Below are 21,876 nucleotides of genomic sequence, written 5' to 3' on the forward strand. Positions count from 1 at the left end.
TATACATTATAAGAATAAATGGGAAGAAGATACGTACATCTTTTTACGAAATTTCCACATGGGGTGGTAACATTTCTTGTGGTTTCAAATTGGTAATGGGCATCATGTAGACAACTTTGTCCAAAATTGCACTAGTGTATCAGTAAAGAACATGATAAACCTGGTGATCTAGTGGTGGAGAATGAGGAAACATTGGTGAAGGTATTATTAAAAACTAGGGCCAATGTTAAGGAGCCGGTTTCCTCGACTTGTAATGCCCATACACAAAGTGCATGGGCTGACAAACATTTCCCCATGGGGGTTACAGTTTTAAAAAATTATTTATGGGTATCATAGACACCCTTGACTAAAATTGAATGGAAACAGCAGCATACAGCACGTTCACCATGGTGTTCTATTAACGGCAAATGATGATATGTTGAGGAAGGCCTCATTAAAAACTAGACAAAATGTTAAGGAGCGGGTCTCCTAGACTTGTAATGCCCATACTCGTGCATAGGCTGCCAAACATGTCCCCATTGTGGGTAAATTATTAAAAATATTTTCTGGACATCATAGACACCCTTGCCAAAAATTGCACTGGCTGTAGCAGCAAAGAACCCGTTAACCCTGGTGATCTAGTGCTGGAGAATGAGGAATCATTGATGAAGGCCTCATTAAAAAACTAGGTCCAATGTAAAGGATCGGGTCTCCTACTCTTGTAATGCCCATACACGAAGTGCATGTGCTGCCAAACATTTCCCCACTGGGGTTAAATAAATTTGTTTTAAATATTTTCTGTGCATCATAGACACCCTTGCCAAAAATTGGACTACCTGTAACAGCACAGAACATGTTATCAAACAAATAGATAAAAAAATGTGTATCCACCTATGAAAGAAAATAACAAAAGGGAGGGGCGAACACAGGATCATAAATATGAAGCCAGAATGTGTCTAATGAGATGTTTGTCCCTAGCAACAGCTAAGAGACAGGTAAATAAATAAAAATATAATATAAAAGTCATTGAATAATTTTCTAATGTAGAGGTATACACTACCTCATTAGAGAACTGTCCAGAGATAGGAAAACTGAAAAATATAAGAATAAATGGGAATAATAGATGTACATCTCATTTTTTTGACATTTCCCCTTGTGGGAGTAACATTTGTTTCGGTTTCCAATTAGAAACAGGCATCATAAAAACATCCTTGCACAAAAAAATGAGTCACTTTTGCTACAATTAATCTATTCACCCTGGTGTTCTACCACCAGCGGCACTAAAAACCTGTTCTGATAAAACACTAGAAGCAGGGCAGGCCAGGACCTCCAAGGCGTAGAGAGCCAGTTCATGCCACGTGTCCAGCTTGGATACCCAATAATTAAAAGGCACAGAGGGATCCCAGAGGATGTGTCAGTATTCTGGGTTTTCCAAGTTACCTTGTGAATGATTTTGCCCTTTGTTAAGATGGAGTTTGCTGTTTTTGTCTGCCCTACTTCCTGTTCATTTGTTTAAAACCCGGGTCAGGTGTCAGCCTCACTGCTGGAGTATTCTGCTTGGTTTCTCCATCAGCTCAGCTGCTTGTTTGCTGTACTGCTACCCGTGGCTCTGGACATTCTCTGCCTATGTAAGTTACACTCTCAGTCTGTTGGCTTGGGAACCTAACCCTTGGTTCACTCCTCCGGGTAAGAACTCTGTTTTGGAACTGTGTTTGGAGCTTGCTGCTGGACTTAGACTAAGTTTGCTACTTAATTCTTATTTACTCCCCCCGGTGGGAGCTACTGGAAATTACACCAGTATAATTCTTTATGTGAACTTGTTTCTGGACTTACCCGTGTTTATGCCACAACTGAGATAAACTTATGAACTTGTTTCTGGACTTACCCGTGTTCGTCCCACACCTGGGATTAACTTGTGAACTTGTTTCTGGACTTACCCGTGTTTGTCCCACACCTGGGATTAACCTGAGGACTTGTTTATGGACTTCCCTGTGTTTACTTCATACCCGGATTTTGACTCTTTCTGCACCAGCTGTGTTTGGATCTGCACGTTACCCGTCACACTAACCTTGCCAAGGACTTTGGCTTAAGAACTCTTCTATTTTTGCTGTATATGTTAAGGGACTTGTTTCATTGCGAGTTATCCGTATATTGTTTTCTGTGTTATTGCTGTGTTACAAATACACTTTTGCACTAAAGAAACCCGTCTCTGTCTGTTCATTGCCCCATGCTATCAGAATCCTAGAGTTCCTACAATAGTATTACAGGATACTCCAGCCCTAAAAAGGATTCTGCTGGGGCAATGACAGAGACACGGGTGGACAAGATGTTTGCTATGATTAACTCCTTGCAGCAGGAGGTGGTGGCTATGCAAAATAAGATCAGAGACATGGACTCCCGAGCTAACCATAATGCGCAGGTGTTTGGTCAGGCTCTTCAAGATTTACGTACTCAGGTAGAGGCTCAGGTCACACCACCTGCTCAGCATGCACCACCTGTTCAGCATGCACCACCCACCAGTATGCCTAAATTACCTCCTTTTCGGTTTAATGGTGACCGAAGTCAATTCCGTGGGTTTGTAAATCAATGTATATTATTTTTTGATGTACATGCCTCCTACTATCAGTCTGATAGATCTAAGGTACTATGTATTTTTATGTTGACATCACGGGCACTGGTTTGGGCAAATCCTATGGTAGAAAGTCGCGATGTCCGTCTAAATAATTTGGATGATTTTCTGGCAGCTATGGCGCAAATGTTTGATGATCCCAACCGCCGTGCCTCCGCTGAAAAATCCTTGCTTTCCTTACGCCAGGGGAAACGTTCAGTCATAGATAGTGTTGAGCGATACCGTCCGATACTTGAAAGTATCGGTATCGGAAAGTATCGGCCGATACCGGCAAAATATCGGATCCAATCCGATACCGATACCCGATACCAATACAAGTCAATGGGACTCATGTATCGGACGGTATTCCTGATGGTTCCCAGGGTCTGAAGGAGAGGAAACTCTCCTTCAGGCCCTGGGAACCATATAAATGTGTAAAAGAAAGAATTAAAATAAAAAATATCGCTATACTCACCTCTCCAACGCAGCCGGGACTTCAGCGAGGGAACCGGCAGCGTTGTTTGTTTAAAATTCGCGCTATTACTTGGTTACGTGAATTCCCGGCTTGTGATTGGTCAGGTCGGCCATGTTGCCGGGACGCGGACCAATCACAGCAAGCCGTGACGAAATTACGTCACGGCTTGCTGTGATTGGTCCGCGTCCCGGCAATATGGCCGCCCTGACCAATCACAAGCCGTGACGTCACGGGAGGCTGGACACGCGCTCACTTTAAAATTGGCGCGTGTCCAGCCTCCCGTGACGTCACGGCTTGTGATTGGTTGCGCCGCGGTCAACCAATCACAAGCCAGGAGGCTGGACGCGCTCATTTTAAAATGGGCGCGTGTCCAGCCTCCCGTGACGTCACGGCTTGTGATTGGTTGCGCCGCGGTCAACCAATCACAAGCCGGGAGGCTGGACGCGCTCATTTTAAAATGGGCGCGTGTCCAGCCTCCCGTGACGTCACGGCTTGTGATTGGTTGCGCCGCGGTCAACCAATCACAAGCCGGGAGGCTGGACGCGCTCATTTTAAAATGGGCGCGTGTCCAGCCTCCCGTGACGTCACGGCTTGTGATTGGTCAGGGCGGCCATATTGCCGGGACGCGGACCAATCACAGCAAGCCGTGACGTAATTTCGTCACGGCTTGCTGTGATTGGTCCGCGTCCCGGCAACGTGGCCGACCTGACCAATCACAAGCCGGGAATTCACGTAGCCAAGTAATAGCGCGAATTTTAAACAAACAACGCTGCCGGTTCCCTCGCTGAAGTCCCGGCTGCGTCGGAGAGGTGAGTATAGCGATATTTTTATTTAATTCTCTCTTTTACACATTTTAACATTAATGTTGTTGCGATACCCGATACCACAAGAGTATCGGAATCCCGGTATCGGAATTCCAATACAGCAAGTATCGGCCGATACCCGATACTTGCAGCATCGGAATGCTCAACACTAGTCATAGAGTATATTACTGAATTTAAGAGGTTAGTAGTGGATACCAACTGGGATGAGAATGCTTTGTTACCAATTTTCAGGAAAGGGTTGTCCAGTACAATCAAGGACGAGCTAGCTCGCTCAGAATCTCCACAGGAGTATGAGTTATTCTTACAACACTGTGTGCGTATTGATATCCGCCTAACTGAACGCAGACAGGAGAAATGGGCAGCTGTAAATCGCATCACTAATTTTACTCTTCCGTCTAGGGAAACTACCAGTAAGAACCCGCGGGAAGCTGAGGAGGTGCCGATGCAAGTGGACTCACTACAAAAACGTGAAAGTAATGAACGCCGTGAATATCGCTTTCGAGAACGTTTATGCTTTTATTGTGGCCAATCAGATCATTTCCTTATTAATTGTCCTAAATGTCCCAGGCGACCTAACAAGGTTTTGGCGGCAGTAGGGGATTATGACAATACGGACACTGAGTCAGAAGTTTCGGAGACCAGTTTACATCTAGATGCTGTGGTTCCCCTAACAGTGATGTCAACTTCCCCTAAGGATCAAGGGGAGAAATACTCACATTGTTCTCTTCCTATTCAGATTCTGTGGGAGGGACAGTGGATAACAAGTTCTGCTATGATAGATTCTGGAGCAGGTGGAAATTTCATGGATTCTTCTTTTGCCAGGGAACATGGTATTAAGACACAGCTAAGAGCCTCACCAGTCACCATGGAAACAGTGGATGGTTCTCCGTTAGTTTCTGGGCCAGTAGACCGGGAGACGGTGCTTCTGAAGTGTAAGATGGAACCAGACCATCTGGAAACCCTATCATTTATGCTAATATCTTCTCCTCATTTTCCTGTAATTTTAGGAATTCCCTGGTTACGGTCACAGAATCCAAACATCAATTGGGAAACTAAGGAGATATCCTTCCTTCCGAAGTGTAGCTCTACCATCAGTCCACAGGTAATGGCTCCAGTTACCCAGAATTTGGAGGAAATGAAACAGGTATCTACTCTCCCTCTGGTTTACCAGGAATTCTCGGACATTTGTGACAAGAGGAAGGCAGACCAACTGCCTCCACATAGACCATATGACTGCCCCATAGAGCTGCTTCCCGGGGCAGCGATTCCTTTCGGCCATGTTTACCCGTTGGCAGCTCCAGAATTAAAGACATTACGGGAGTATATAGACGAGAATTTAGCCAAGGGGTTTATCCGACCATCTTCTTCACCAGCGGGCGCTCCCATATTCTTTGTAAAGAAAAAAGATGGCACTCTAAGACCGTGTATTGACTATCGGGAGCTAAACAAGGTAACCATCCGTAACAGGTACCCGTTGCCGTTAATTCCTGAATTGTTGGAGAGAGTCCGCCAAGCTAAAATATTCACCAAATTAGATCTTCGCGGAGCATATAATTTACTCCGTATACGTCCCGGAGATGAATGGAAAACAGCTTTCAGATGTCGGTATGGACATTTTGAATATTTAGTGATGCCATTCGGACTCTGTAATGCTCCTGCTGCTTTCCAACACTTGGCCAACGATATTTTCAGGGATTTACTGGATCATTATGTAGTCATTTACCTGGATGACATCTTGATTTTCTCTGATTCCCTACAGGAACACCAGGAACATGTCAAGACCGTGCTCAGACGTTTGAGAGACAACCATCTGTATATCAAACTCGAAAAGTGTGAATTTCATTGCTCCAAAATTCAATTTTTAGGCTATGTTATTTCTCCCCAGGGATTGAATATGGAGTCCAGCAAGATCCAGGCGATCATAGATTGGCCGGTACCAGGAAACGTCAAAGAGGTACAAAGATTCATTGGCTTTGCTAACTTTTATAGACGTTTCATCCGGAATTTTTCGGAAATTGTCCGTCCCATCACTCTCCTCACTAAGAAGGGGAGGAAGTTTGTATGGTCTTCGCAAGCCCAGGAAGCCTTTGATCGCCTAAAGGTTTGTTTTACCACGGCTCCGATATTGACACACCCGGACCCTGCATTGCCTTTTGTCGTGGAGGTGGACGCTTCTGACTGTGCACTGGGAGCAATCCTCTCACAACGAACCGGAGATAAAGGTTTGCTGCACCCATGTGCCTTCTTTTCTCGCAGGTTATCATCTGCTGAACTGAACTATGATATTGCAGATAACGAACTTTTGGCAATCATTTCCGCTTTTAAGGAATGGAGACACCATTTGCAGGGAGCAACTCAACAGGTAGTGGTGCTCACAGACCACCATAATCTGGAATTCCTCAAGTCCGCCAGATGTCTCTCTCCTCGACAAGCTAGGTGGAGTTTGTTCCTAAACCAGTTTGATTTTGTCATCTCGTACCGCCCAGGTTCACGTAATGGGAAAGCCGATGCACTATCCCGAATCCACACGATGGACTCCGTGCCTGGGACCCCATCTAAGACCATCTTGTCGGATGCCAATTTCATAGGAGTGCTCCAGGACCGGGACCTGTGGGAGGAGATCAAGCTGGCCTATGATGGTGACGTATTTCTTGCTGCCCCACCTGACAATGTGAATCTTGTCTTACAGAATGGTGTATGGCTTAGAGATCGCTGTATTTATGTCCCTGAGGCTGTGAGACTTCGAATTCTCAAATTGGTCCATGACTCCGTATTGGCTGGTCATCGGGGGGTACAGAAGACGCAGGAATTTTTAAGCCGTTTTTTCTGGTGGCCTACCTGTTTGAAGGCTGTGAATGACTATGTCCACTCTTGTGAGGTTTGTGCCCGGTACAAAGTTCCTCGTGTTTCACCTACGGGCCTTCTTAAGCCACTACCCATACCATCTCGTCCTTGGGGGTCTATTTCGATGGACTTTATTGTGGAGTTACCCACCTCCGGCGGTAAGAATACTATTCTGGTGGTAGTGGACCGTCTAACAAAGGCTGCTCATTTTATTCCTTGCAGTGGTCTTCCCTCAGCCACAGAGACAGTGGATCTGGTTATCCAGAATGTTTTCCGGCTGCATGGGGTACCAGATGAGATCATCTCTGACCGGGGAATACAATTTACCTCTAGGTTTTGGAAAGGATTTTGTTCTGCACTCCACATTAATGTTTGCTTGTCTTCTGCATACCATCCTCAGACCAATGGGCAAACCGAACGAACCAATCAGACCTTGGAGCAATATCTACGCTGTTACGTCAGTCATTTGCAGGATGATTGGCTGAAGCTTCTTCCGTTAGCGGAATTCTCGTATAACAACTCACAGAGCAGTTCCACTAAGGTAACGCCTTTTTTCGCCAATTTGGGATATCATCCAAATATTTTGCCTAGGTCTCCGGTTGCTACTTCGGTACCAGCAGTTCAAGACAGAGTGGGAGTGTTGCAACGTAATCTCGAAGTTTTGAAAGACTCCCTGACCGCAGCACAGGAGCGTTACAAGAAGTCGGCTGATAGATTCCGGAAACCGGCACCCATGTATAAGGTAGGAGACTCGGTTTGGTTGTCTACCAAGAATCTAAAATTGGGTGTTCCTTCGCAGAAGCTGGGGCAGAAGTTCATCGGTCCATTCAAGATCACTGGGATTGTGAGCTCTGTTGCTTGTCGGCTGAAGCTGCCACGAACTCTAAAGGTACACCCAGTATTTCATGTTTCTTTATTAAAACCAGTCTCTCTCAACACATTTCAGGGACGTATCGTACCTCCTCCTCCACCAGTGTTGGTTGATGGCGAAGAACAATTTGTTGTACAGGACATTATCGATTCAAGACTTCATAGGAATCGACTACAGTATCTGGTTAGATGGCAGGGTTATTCTCCTGAAAACGATTCTTGGGAACCAGTAAGTAACATCAATGCTCCCCTGAAGGTTGCTCATCCGTATTGTTATCATTGTCATTGTTATCCGTATATTGTTTTCTGTGTTATTGCTGTGTTACAAATACACTTTTGCACTAAAGAAACCCGTCTCTGTCTGTTCATTGCCCCATGCTATCAGAATCCTAGAGTTCCTACAATAGTATTACAGGATGTTTGTGCGATCTGCAAGGTACTTCCTCAGCATCTTCCCAAACATTGCACTTCTTGTGACAGAGTGAAGGAACAAATTATGAAAGGTTCTCCATTTTTGTGATAGATTCTCCATTTTGTGTTTTTGACTCCATTTTCTTGTTGCTTAAAGATAAATTCTGTTATTTAATTAGGTAAAAGGTTACAGCTGCCATTAAGTAACTTTATCTTGTTATTCACAAGCCTGTTATTAAACTAGGCTATGGTTCATAATTGGTATAAAGACCTTGAGTCTTCTGACTCGAGCCAGATAACAGATTCGGGGGTGTATCACTATACAAGACTGAGGCATCTGTTAGAAAAACACATACTATGCCAAGAAGTTATGACCATATCTGTAGTTTCCATTTTTCCTGTATCCTCATGGGTTAAGTTTTTCCTGCTTTCTTATAGGTTAAGAACTGTGAGCGTGTTCTTATGCTGATTGGTTGAAGTATAATTTCTATGACTGAAAACTCATACACAAAAAACGGGGGCCAGAGATCTGCGCGATCCCCCATACAGAGGCACACGTCTCCGTCTGGTCATTTTCAGTTGCTGGCAATGCCCCGTAGATTAATTTGGAAATCACTGAGTCAACCGTGAAGGATCAATTTAGATCCTCCCTCAACAGTTGGCGCCCGAAAACGTGGGGCCCCAAACAGGAACGCCTCTGCCCCCCGAAGGACAACAAGACAAAGGATCCTCGGACCGGACACAGGCACTGGAAAATTGGGACTGATCATCCCCCACGGTAAGTTGGCAGTTATACTGTCCAGACTGACCATTTGGTGTGGTTTTCCTGTGTTTGTTGCTGCAAAGAGGATCTGAGGTTTGTCCCTGATGGTGGGGTAATTTTTGGATGGAATCATATAGAGGTGTAGTTCCATTGGGAGCCCAGTGCTCGAACCGTACCTCATAAGGGACGGACACCCCGGATTGACCAGTGATGTAATTCTCTTTATAGTCAAAATATCCTGAATTCCTGATCTCTGTTAGAATCAGGCGCGGTGAGGTGATCGAAGATTGGGTAGGATGCGTAACTCAGGAATTATATATTTGTATATGTCCAGAGGTGTCCGGGGGGAAAGTCTAAGACGCCCTCCTCCTTTCACTGAGTAAAGCGATTTTGGGTTGTCCCAGCGGGGGACAGGTAAACCTAGTGGAATAGACTATATGGCCGCTCTAGTACTATGCACGACTAAGTAAGGATATTTAGCTCTAAAGGAGAATCAGTTTCCGTGGAAGAAGAAGAAGACTTTGAATTTGTGTGATGAATCTGATATTGTTAGCCCAAAGACGGGGAAATAAATCTGTCAGGAACGCAGATAAAATATTCTCAATTATGGGTTTTTCTAAGGTGTTCTGGTATGTGAATTGTGTGATGAAGGTTTCATAGAAATTAAGTCTGAGAACTGCTGTATTCCGTTTCTCTGTGAAAGCTTTCTAAAATACCCGATGGGAGGGGTCAAACAGCTGCGTTATTGCTTTCTCTGTGTTGAGGAATGCTGTGATTTTTCTTATCTCTGTGTCCCTGGAATGGAGGGGGCACATAGCTGCGTTCTCTTTGTATTTTCTTGGTGTAGTACGCGCTGGGAGATTTGTGTTTAAACAATAGTTGAAATATGGTACCTAGTTTTAGAAGGAAACTTGTAAGTGATTGTTTGATTATCAGTGTAATTGAAAGATAGGTAAAAGATTCACCTGCTTCAAGTTGAGTTGTTGATATATAGCAAATTGAGGATCAACAGAGGAAGTGAATTACGTTGAAAAAGAAAGTTGTCTATTACTATGACAAAAAAACTGGATGTTTTGTGGTGCAAGAAGGAACTAAGAAAGTGACTGAGATTAATGTGTTGGGAAAGCAAGCAATCAAAAATTTGGGACAGAGGGTCTCCCTGCTAGATAATATGGTCCCTCCCCAGGAAATTAAGCCTCTACTCCCGACTGTAAGCCCTATGCCCCTTAAAGCCAAGGCACCAATATGTCCTGGACTGCCGAGAAGTTCTATGGGCGTCTTATGGTAGTATTTAAAGATCTGTTATTCTCATTGGAAAATAAAGCCCATTCACACCTTTTTGTGGCAGCTTTAATGTTCGGCCTTAAATTTGAATTGAAAGAGGCAATAATGTCAGTTAGACCTGATATCGAGACTTCTGCTCCAGATGATGCTTTAAAAGTAGTAAAAAAGGTTTTAAGAACTTAGCCCATTCTGCATCAGCAGGGAAATTAAAGGTTAAATCAGTGGCCACAGTGATTCCTACTCCAATCTCAGCCCCCCCCCCCACAGCTGCAAGGACGCAGCTCCGTTCCTTATCAGTGGCCCATGTAACAGACTTCAGCTCCTGCCCTCCCCACCTTACACAAATCCAATATTTTTTTTAACCCTATGTCTGGGAATCTCCCTCCCAAGCCCTGTTATGTCAATTCTTAGACCAAGAGCTTGTTTTAATCAGTGCAGATGGCAGACCTAATAAATATACTCTTATAAAACCTATCCCTGTGGGACCCTTTCCCTGAAGTCACAGCTCAGTTCGTAATCTCTCCTATATGTCCGGTAAATTTACTGGGGGCAGATTTATTATCACAGTTCCGCTCCAGAATACAATTCCAAGATGATGGTTAGATGTTCCTTACATTATATAACCCCTATGCAGATGAACACAATGAGATCTGTATCCTACATACCCTTCCTACAGTTATGATGGCCCTGATAAGCCCAGATCCACCCCCAATAATGCCTGTAGAACCAGTAAAAGTGTTTCTCAAACCTGGTGCCCCTTTTTCTAAAGTCCATCAATACCCTTTGAAACATGATCAGGAGCAGTGCCTCAAGGGGCAAATACAAACGTTACTCGATAATGGTGCCCTGATACCCTGTGTTTCCCCATGTAACACACCCTTGTTGCCCGTTAAGAAAAAGACCCCACCCGGCCAATCCCCTGTGTACCGGCTGGTACAAGATCTACGAGCAGTTAATGCAGTTACTATTCTGGAAACTACGGAGGTGCCTAATCCACATACTCTTTTGTCCCAGATACCTCAGGATGCTGCTTGGTTCACAGTTATTGACCTTGCCAATGCCTTCTTCAGCATTCCATTACACCCAGATTGCCAGTTTCTGTTTGCATTCACTTATCAGGGATGACAATTGACATGGTCAGTTATCCCACAGGGGGCCCAAAAAGAAGTCCCAATCAGTTTGCAAAAAATATGGGCGAGTGTCTTTTACCCAGGCAGTTAAATCACCCCTATGTCACGCTGCTTCAGTATGTGGATGATCTTTTGTTGTGTGCACGAACAGAGCAGGAAGCCATTGTTGCCACTGTTAGCCTCCTCAGGTATCTGGCAGATCTGAACTGTCGGGTTTTGGCCTCAAAACTTCGGTTCTGCCTTGGTCAAGTGATATTTTTGGGTCACTGTTTCCTTCAGGGTGTCAGACACCTCACAAAAGAAAGAAAAATAGCCGTAAGCTCCCTTCCTTTTCCAAAAGATGAGACTGAACTCCAGCGTTTTCTTGGACTATGTACTTATTGTAGTCAGTGGATACCGGACGCATCACGCATAATGCAACCTCTCTACAATGCCCTGGAAGACGGTTTAAGATGTGCTGATGATTTGGCAGATTCCACACCGGATACGCTGTTACTATGGAAGATACTGTAGTGCACGGTGCTGCACTCCATCCCTCACTGTCAGCACAAGAAGTAGAACTTCAGGCTCTGTCTACTGCATGTGTTCTGGCCAAAGACAGGCGGGCTAATATATACACGGACTCACAGTATGTATTTGGTATTGCTCATGATTTCGGAGCCCTATGGGCCAATCGAGGGTTTATTACCACCGCCAGGACTCCAGTGAAGAATGCTGAAGCTGTTAAAACCCTCATGGACTCAATCAAATTACCTACCCAGGTGGCCATTATCAAAATTAAGGCGCACGGTCCTAGGAAAAGTCCACAGACTGTTGGTAACGTCTTTGTGGATATGCAAGCAAAAGCTGCTGCTTTCCTACCCGTTGAACTGAACATACCAACTATGGTGACCACACGCTCTCAGCGTAAACAGTTACAAGAAACACTGACTCTACAGGAACCTGATGATCAACGCCAGACTGAGGTTTTCTGCCGGACCCCACGAGACCGCTTAATGACGATGCAGAAAATGTCCCCAAAGGAAGAAGTGAAGCAGTGGAAGGCTGATGGAGCATGTATGGACATGGTCTCTGGAAAAAGGACCAACTTGTGTGTCTCCCTAAGCGGATGTACCCTGCTATTGCCACGTGGGCACATAAGCCCACACATCGAGGTAAAAATGTACAAAAATTCTACTGGGCTCCAGGTATTTCTACAGTCCCGATAGCACTCAACCATGCATGTAATATCTGTCAGACCTGCAATCCCGGTCAACTTCAATGTGTACCCTCGAAGCACCTTGCTAAGCCCGACTATCCTTTCCAAAGGCTCCAAGTGGACCATATCACGTTGCCTAAGTTTGGAAGGTATGAATATTGTCTGGTGGTTGTCGACATGTTCTCCAGTTGGCCGGAAGCATTCCCCGTTACCAACATGACTGCAAAGACTACAGCGAAGAAACTGGTGATGGAAGTTAAATGCAGATTTAGTGTTCCAGAAGTCGTCTCATGTGTATCAGGAGTTTCTGACAATGCTTGGATCTACTGTAGCTGTCCATACTCCGTACTATCCACAATCTAGTGGGAAAGTTGAGAGGCTGAACGGCACACTGAAGGGACAATTGACCAAAATGATGTAGGAGACTACGGCTCCATGGCCAGAGCTCCTACCCATTGTACTGTACCAGATTCATACTACCCCAGTGATTCCTACTCCAATCTCAGCCCCCCCCCCCCCACAGCTGCAAGGACGCAGCTCCGTTCCTTATCAGTGGCCCATGTAACAGACTTCAGCTCCTGCCCTCCCCACCTTACACAAATCCAATATTTTTTTCAACCCTATGTCTGGGAATCTCCCTCCCAAGCCCTGTTATGTCAATTCTCAGACCAAGAGCTTGTTTTAATCAGTCCAGATGGCAGACCTAATAAATATACTCTTATAAAACCTATCCCTGTGGGACCTTTTCCCTGAAGTCACGGCTCAGTTCGTAATCTCTCCTATATGTCCGGTAAATTTACTGGGGGCAGATTTATTATCACAGTTCCGCTCCAGAATACAATTCCAAGATGATGGTCAGATGTTCCTTACGTTATATAACCCCTATGCAGATGAACACAATGAGATCTGTATCCTACATGCCCTTCCTACGGTTATGATGGCCGTGATAGGCCCAGATCCACCCCCAATAATGCCTGTAGAACCAGTAAAAGTGTTTCTCAAACCTGGTGCCCCTTTTTCTAAAGTCCATCAATACCCTTTGAAACATGATCAGGAGAAGTGCCTCAAGGGGCAAATACAAACGTTACGCCATTATGGTGCCCTGATACCCTGTGTTTCCCCATGTAACACACCCTTGTTGCCTGTTAAGAAAAAGACCCCACCCGGCCAATCCCCTGTGTACCGGCTGGTACAAGATCTACGAGCAGTTAATGCAGTTACTGTTCTGGAAACTACGGAGGTGCCTAATCCACATACTCTTTTGTCCCAGATACCTCAGGATGCTGCTTGGTTCACAGTTATTGACCTTGCCAATGCCTTCTTCAGCATTCCATTACACCCAGATTGCCAGTTTCTGTTTGCATTCACTTATCAGGGATGACAATTGACGTAGTCAGTTATCCCACAGGGGGCCCAAAAAGAAGTCCCAATCAGTTTGCAAAAAATATGGGCGAATGTCTTTTACCCAGGCAGTTAAATCACCCCTATGTCACGCTGCTTCAGTATGTGGATGATCTTTTGTTGTGTGCACGAACAGAGCAGGAAGCCATTGTTGCCACTGTTAGCCTCCTTAGGTATCTGGCAGATCTGAACTGTCGGGTTTCGGCCTCAAAACTTCGGTTCTGCCTTGGTCAAGTGATATTTTTGGGTCACTGTTTCCTTCAGGGTGTCAGACACCTCACAAAAGAAAGAAAAATAGCCGTCAGCTCCCTTCCTTTTCCAAAAGATGAGACTGAACTCCAGCGTTTTCTTGGACTTTGTACTTATTGTAGTCAGTGGATACCGGACGCATCACACATAATGCAACCTCTCTACAATGCCCTGGAAGACGGTTTAACCCTGCTGTTCTGTTCGGGTCATAGTGACCCGAACAGACTTTTTGCGGCCCTGTAGATTTTTTTCTGTAAGTCTCTAAAACTTGAGACTCCTTGACTTTTCCTCATTTGGGGGGACCTACATATGAGTATATATATATTTTTTTTTTTTCGTTTACTTTTTGCTACACGAAAAAAGTTACACTAGTTCTGTTCGGGTCATAGTGACCCGGCATCGTTTTTTACAGCTGTGAGGCCATATTTTCAGTGAAATAAAGGACTTATAACCTCAGTTGGGTCTATTTATTGCATCTACTATTGTATATCAATTGATTTTTTTCCTAAATTATTTCAATGGGGTCGTACGCGCGCTCTACCGGGGGTATGCATTGAGATCTGCGCACCATAAAAATGGCTTTATATTGATTATTTTTGGTGCGCAGTCTATTCTAAAATGTAGAGTGCATCCGGAGAGATCACTAGGTGTGCACTACACGTGTATATTTTGCGCAGAACGGACTGCTCAGAACGCGCTGTCTAAGACGGTTTTTGTTTGTAAATCTGAGCTGTAAAGTCTTGCAAATAATTTTTTTGGCTAAGTAAGTCTGTCTTCCTGGCTTATCTGCTTGTTTTCACAAGTTTTCAAAATGTTTGATTTGATTGTTTTGATTTTTTTTTTTTTTTACAAAAATGTGTATTTTTCTATTTTCGTTTTGCTCATTGATCTGTTTTTTCAGAATAAAAACAAAAAAAAAAGATTTCTGTTTCATTTTTCTTTTTTTTACTACCAAACATGTTCACAAACAGTCTAGTAAGCAAAAAGTTATAAAAAGAAATGAGTTAGAGTGTCTAAAATCAAGGTTTAATAAGCCGGGTCATAGTGACCCGAACAGAACTAGTGTATAGTAAATGCGAACAGAACAGCAGGGTTAAGACGTGCTGATGATTTGGCAGATTCCACACCGGATACGCTGTTACTACGGAAGATACTGTAGTGCACGGAGCTGCACTCCCTCCCTCACTGTCAGCACAAGAAGTAGAACTTCAGGCTCTGTCTACTGCATGTGTTCTGGCCAAAGACAGGCGGGCTAATATATACACGGACTCACAGTATGTATTTGGTATTGCTCATGATTTCGGAGCCATATGGGCCAATCGAGGGTTTATTACCACCGCCGGGACTCCAGTGAAGAATGCTGAAGCTGTTAAAACCCTCATGGACTCAATCAAATTACCTACCCAGGTGGCCATTATCAAAATTAAAGCGCACGGTCCTAGGAAAAGTCCACAGACTGTTGGTAACGTCTTTGTGGATATGCAAGCAAAAGCTGCTGCTTTCCTACCCATTGAACTGAACATACCAACTATGGTGACCACACGCTCTCAGCGTAAACAGTTACAAGAAACACTGACTCTACAGGAACCTGATGATCTACGCCAGACTGAGGTTTTCTGCCGGACCCCACGAGACCGCTTAATGATGATGCAGAGAATGTCCCCAAAGGAAGAAGTGAAGCAGTGGAAGGCTGATGGAGCATGTATGGACATGGTCTCTGGAAAAAGGACCCTCTTGTGTGTCTCCCTAAGCGGATGTACCCTGCTATTGCAACGTGGGCACATAAGCCCACACATCGAGGAAAAAATGTACAAAAATTCTACTGGGCTCCAGGTATTTCTACAGTCCCGATAGCACTCAACCATGCATGTAATATCTGTCAGACCTGCAATCCCGGTCAACTTCAATGTGTACCCTCGAAGCACCTTGCTAAGCCCGACTATCCTTTCCAAAGGCTCCAAGTGGACCATATCACGTTGCCTAAGTTTGGAAGGTATGAATATTGTCTGGTGGTTGTCGATATGTTCTCCAGTTGGCCGGAAGCATTCCCCGTTACCAACATGACTGCAAAGACTACAGCGAAGAAACTGGTGATGGAAGCTAAATGCAAATATAGTGTTCCAGAAGTCGTCTCATGTGTATCAGGAGTTTCTGACAATGCTTGGATCTACTGTAGCTGTCCATACTCCGTACTATCCACAATCTAGTGGGAAAGTTGAGAGGCTGAACGGCACACTGAAGGGACGATTGACCAAAATGATGTAGGAGACTACGGCTCCATGGCCAGAGCTCCTACCCATTGTACTGTACCAGATTCGTACTACCCCTATTGCAAAATATGGCCTGCCCCCATATGAGATATTGTTTGGTGCTAGGCCCCCAGTTGAAAACTTCCAGCCTCAGTAGTTATCAGAAGAAACTGACCATACTGTTCAATATGTTATTCAGCTTAGTAAAAATCTTGCTAACATCTATGTTTTAGTTTTTTTTCTTCCCTTCCAGATTCAGCAGAAACCGACACTTGTCACAATTTAAAGTTTGGTGGTTTCGTGGTCGTGAAATGCTATGTCAGAAAATATGGACTAGAACGCTTATATGACTGTCCCTACCAAGTCCTCAGTATCGCTCCTATGTCAGTAAAGCTGGAAGGAAGGCCGACGTGGATCCACGTATCGCACTGCAAGCTGGTCAAACAGACTAGTAGCAAATAAGGGGACATAATGTTTTGGTTTTTGGTATTTCCATATAATAATATTGGTAACCGCATGGGACAGCCTAAATTCCCCAATATAATTGAATAATAAGTTTGTACAATATCATGAAAGATTAGTAGTACAGATGGGTATAGCCAATAAAATTGTCAGTTCTATTTCCATTTACCCTATGATTACACAAATGTGGGATAAATTGGTTAGGGCCACAGACTATCTAGATGATCAAATTTGGAATATGTTGGATATACTTAATACTACGGTTGTTGTCCAAAACCAACTTATCATAGTTACTAATCAATATACTGTATTACTTAACAGCAGCACAGGGTGGTATGTGTCAGGTTATTGGACCCGCATGCTGTTATTATATAGATCCCAATAGCACTATGAAGTTAAAGTTAGAGGATATTCAAAGACTCAGAGATTAATATGATAAAGACAATGACCGTAATAAGGACAGTTGGTGGGCAGACACCTTCTCCTTTTTAATCTAGCCAATTGGTTTGAGGGACCTGGGGGCTGGATAGCTGGAATCTTTCAAAGTTTGTTATATATTGTTGTCTTTATTCTTGTTATATATGTACTACTAAAACTTGTTCTTTGGTGTATTTCTGTATGTATTAGGAAATTCTGCACTAAGACAACTAATGATGATACCAAAAGCATTGCCACCCCTGCTCTTCTCTACACCGATTTCACAAAGATACCTGATGAAGATGTTGAAGCCAAGCGCATGGATATCTTCAAAAGATCCCCACTACTGTTATCAATAGTTGTTATTTGAAAATTCTAGTATACAGGGGGGACGGGTACGCCGCAACAGCCATGGCTGGTAACATAGCACCAGTCATGTGAAGACCAGTACCCCTCGAGCTTAGAGCTTGGGATAGTACCTCTGATGCTGGACATTAATTAACAACATTTATCTAGGGGGGAATGTAAAAGAACAAATTATGAAAGGTTCTCCATTTTTGTGCTAGATTCTCCATTTTGTGTTTTTGACTCCATTTTCTTGTTGCTTAAAGATAAATTCTGTTATTTAATTAGGTAAAAGGTTACAGCTGCCATTAAGTAACTTTATCTTGTTGTTCACAAGCCTGTTATTCAACTAGGCTATGGTTCTTAATTGGTATAAAGACCTTGAGTCTTCTGACTCGAGCCAGATAATAGATTCGGGGGTGTATCGCTATACAAGACTGAGGCATTTGTTAGAAAAACACATACTATGCCAAGAAGTTATGACCATATCTGTAGTTTCCATTTTTCCTGTATCCTCATGGGTTAAGTTTTTCCTGCATTCTTATAGGTTATGAACTGTGAGCGTGTTCTTATGCTGATTGGTTGAAGTATAATTTCTATGACTATGAAAACTCATACACAATAAACGGGGGCCAGAGATCTGCTCGATCCCCTGTACAGAGGCACACGTCTCCGTCTGGTCATTTTCAGTTGCCGGCAACGCCCCGTAGATTAATTTGGAAATCACTGAGTCAACCGTGAAGGATCAATTTAGATCCTCCCTCAACAACAGCACCCCTTGCCTCTGTGCCGGCACGATGGGTGGGTCTGAGAAAACTGTCCCAGAACTTTGCCATTGTTCCCCTGCCTGAGCTGGATTGTACTTCTGTCTCTCTCACTTGGACTCCTTGGTTCTACAACAAACTCTGACATCGGCAGCCAGCGTTCTCACATGGGAATTTTTGAAGTAATTCCTCTACAAGGGTCCTCTGGTACTGCAACATTTTAGTACACCTCTGCCTCTGGCAGAAGGGGAATGAAAGTTCTTCTTGTAGCGTGCATCTAGAAATGTCACCAACCAGTAATGAGTGTCACTAAAAAAATTTATAATGCGAGGGTCACGTTAAATATAGAACAACATAAAGTCAGCCATAATAATAATCTTTATTTTTATATAGCGCTAACATATTCTGCAGCGCTTTACACACATTATCATCGCTGTCCCCGATGGGGCTCACAATCTAAATTTCCCATCAGTATGTCTTTGGAATGTTGTAGAACATACAAACTCCTTGCAGATGTGGTCAAAGGTGGGATTAGAACCCAGAACTCCAGCGCTGCAAGGCTGCAGTGCTATAAACTGAGCCACCTTGCTGCCCCATACGTGCCAGTCTGATAACAGGCAAGACTTCCGTGTCTTCACCAACAGGACAACTGACCATGCAGTCCTCATCCTGCTCATCCTCCCTGTCCTCAGGCCATCCCCGCTGAACAGACGGTATGAGAGCTGTGCTTGTAGTACCGTCTGTAGCGCATGAAAGTAGCTCCTGTTATTTCTCCTCCTCCTCCTACTCATGGTCTACCAATCCATGTTGGGAAGCTATGAGGCTGGGCTGAGTGTAATCCTTATATGGTTCCTTGATTCATGTCCTTGTGCTCTGCCTGCAATGCAGCCTCTTTAATTCTTAGCAGAGAGGTTTTCAGAATGCAGGATGGTGAAGCTAATTATGGCATCATCCCTGCTCACCATCTTGGTGGAGTCCTCAAAGTTCTGTAGGATGGTACATATATCTTACATCCATGTCCATTCCAGAGGTCTTATGTGTGGCGTTTGAACTGAATATCGATGGCCTTGTTGATGTTGGTAGTCAACAACTGCCCTCTTCTACTCATAAATGCTTTCCAACATATGCAGTGTAGAGTTCCAATGTGTGGGGACATCACACACCTGTCGGTGAGCCATAAGCTGCAAACACTACTGAATCACGGCACGGGCAGCTGAAGTTGTAGCTGACTTTCTAAAATGGGAACACAGATGGCATACCTTCACTAGCAGATCCGGCAGCTCCGGGTACCTTTTCAGAAAATGTTGAACCGCGAGGTTAAGCACATGGGCCAGGCAAGGTATGTGTGTGAGCTCACATTGCCTCAGATCCACCACCAGGTTGTGGCCATTGTCACACATCACCATGCCTGGCTGTAGATTTAGCGGCGTCATATAAATATCTGACTTATCTTTCAGCTCTGTCCACAACTCTTCAGCATTGTGCTGTTTGTCACCTAAGTAGATTAGCTTCAGCACAGCCTGTTGCCGCTTGTGTGAGGCAGTGCTGCAGTTCTTCCAGCTCTTGACTGACAAGTTCATTTCACAGATGGAGGCTGAAGAGGAGGAGGAGGAAGTGAAGGAGCTGTAGACTGTGGGGGCAACCTTGAAAGACATAGGGCCCACAATTCTCGGCGTGAAGAGGATGTGTTCCATCCCAAGTTCCGACTGGGTCCCGGCTTTCATGCTGGTGTAATGCCAGTATAGCACACTAGGAGAAATAGTGGTGACTGAGGACCGAGTTCCTTGGGATGGAAGCCGCCATAAGGTTGCAGAAAGCTTTTGTCTCAATGAGCCTAAAAGGGTAACATTTTGAGCGCAAGAAGAAGACAAATGTTAAAATTTAGTACTGTGGCCTGTGTATTTCCACTTGATTTCCAATGACCGGGGTATAGACAACTGAAGGCTGTGCTGGGACATGTAAGTGGACGGGCTTGCTGATGATGCTGCTTGACTGTGGGCAACAACAGGTGCAGGGCTTGAGGCATCTTAACATGCATGGTGGACTGGGGATTGGCTTCTATGCAAAACAGTGGAAGAAGAAGTGGTGTCACTTGCAGACAGTGTTCCTGGAGCCTGAGGTTTGGCCCACAAAGTCAGGTACTTTGCTGACATGGACCAGATCATGCTTGTGGTGGTCAGGCTAGTATTTTTGCTACCCCTGCTGATGTGGGCATGGCAGGTGCTGCAAATGGCCTATTTGGGGTTATCGGTAGAGTCTCTAAAAAATAACCAGACTAGGAAAGATCTAACAGTTCGAATGGCAACTTCCCTCATGTTGGTGTTTCAGGGAAATGATGCACGCTTTCTGTCTGTGGCCACCACACTGCTTCTTCCTGCCTGTTGGGGTGTTATGCCTCCTTCCCTATGTGTGCTGCTGTCCTTGCTATGCATGTCCTCCTGCCAGGTTGGGTCAGTTACTATGTTATCTACCAACTCGGTTTCCTCATCCACACCCTCCTCCTCCTCCTAACTTTCAGGCAATTGTGTCTCATCTTTGTCCACCTCTTGTGACACTTTCCCATCATCGCCTTCATGTGATCGTGGCTGTTCCAAGCTTTGGGCATCACTATATGCAATCTCATCTGGCCCCACTTCAAGCTGACCAGCTGAGAGTCCGGAATCTTGAAAGGGAAAACTGAACAGCTCTTTGAAGTGTCCAAGTGTGGGATCAGTTTTCTCAGAGCACTCGGCATGGTGGGAGGAAGGAGGATCAGGGTGAGGAATATCCTGGCCACACTCACGGGTACTCATACTTGACCGTGTGGAAGACATGGTGGTGATGATGCTCCCTAAGTGACTGGAAGCATTATCCGCTATCCACTCAACAACCATTTCACACTGCTCTGGCTTCAATAGTGGTGTGCTGCGGTCCCCTAGAAACTGGGACAGGTAGGTCGAGCGAGAAGATGTGGATCTTTGTTGTGGCCCATTTTCAACTTGGCCACGGCCTCGTCCTCTGCATGCACCATCAGCATCACGTCCTCTTCCCTATCACTTGACACTTGCCTTGCCCATTTTAAATGGACCACTGAACTATATCAAAAGCTAATGACAAATGTATTTATTTGGAGAAAAATTATATGTAATCAGTAACATAGTAACATAGTTATTAAGGTTGAAGGAAGACTTTAAGTCCATCTAGTTCAACCCATAGCCTAACCTAAGGGTACTGTCTCACAGTGGCACTTTTGTCGCTATGACGGTACGATCCGTGACGTTCCAGTGATATCCATACGATATCGCTGTGTCTGACACGCAGCAGCGATCAGGGACCCCGCTGAGAATCGTATGTCGTAGCACATCGTTTGGAACTTTCTTTCGTCGCTGGATCTCCCGCTGTCATCGTTGGATCGGTGTGTGTGACACCGATCCAACGATGCGTTCGCTTGTAACCAGGGTAAACATCGGATTACTAAGCGCAGGGCCGCGCTTAGTAACCCGATTTGAACCCTGGTAACCAGCGTAAAAGTAAAACAAACAAACAGTACATACTCACATAACGGAGTCCGTCAGGTCCCTTGCCGTCTGCTTCCTGCTCTGACTGAGTGCCGCCGTACAGTGA

The sequence above is a fragment of the Ranitomeya variabilis genome, chromosome 1 (assembly GCF_051348905.1).
Source record: "Ranitomeya variabilis isolate aRanVar5 chromosome 1, aRanVar5.hap1, whole genome shotgun sequence".
Lineage (NCBI taxonomy): Eukaryota > Metazoa > Chordata > Amphibia > Anura > Dendrobatidae > Ranitomeya > Ranitomeya variabilis.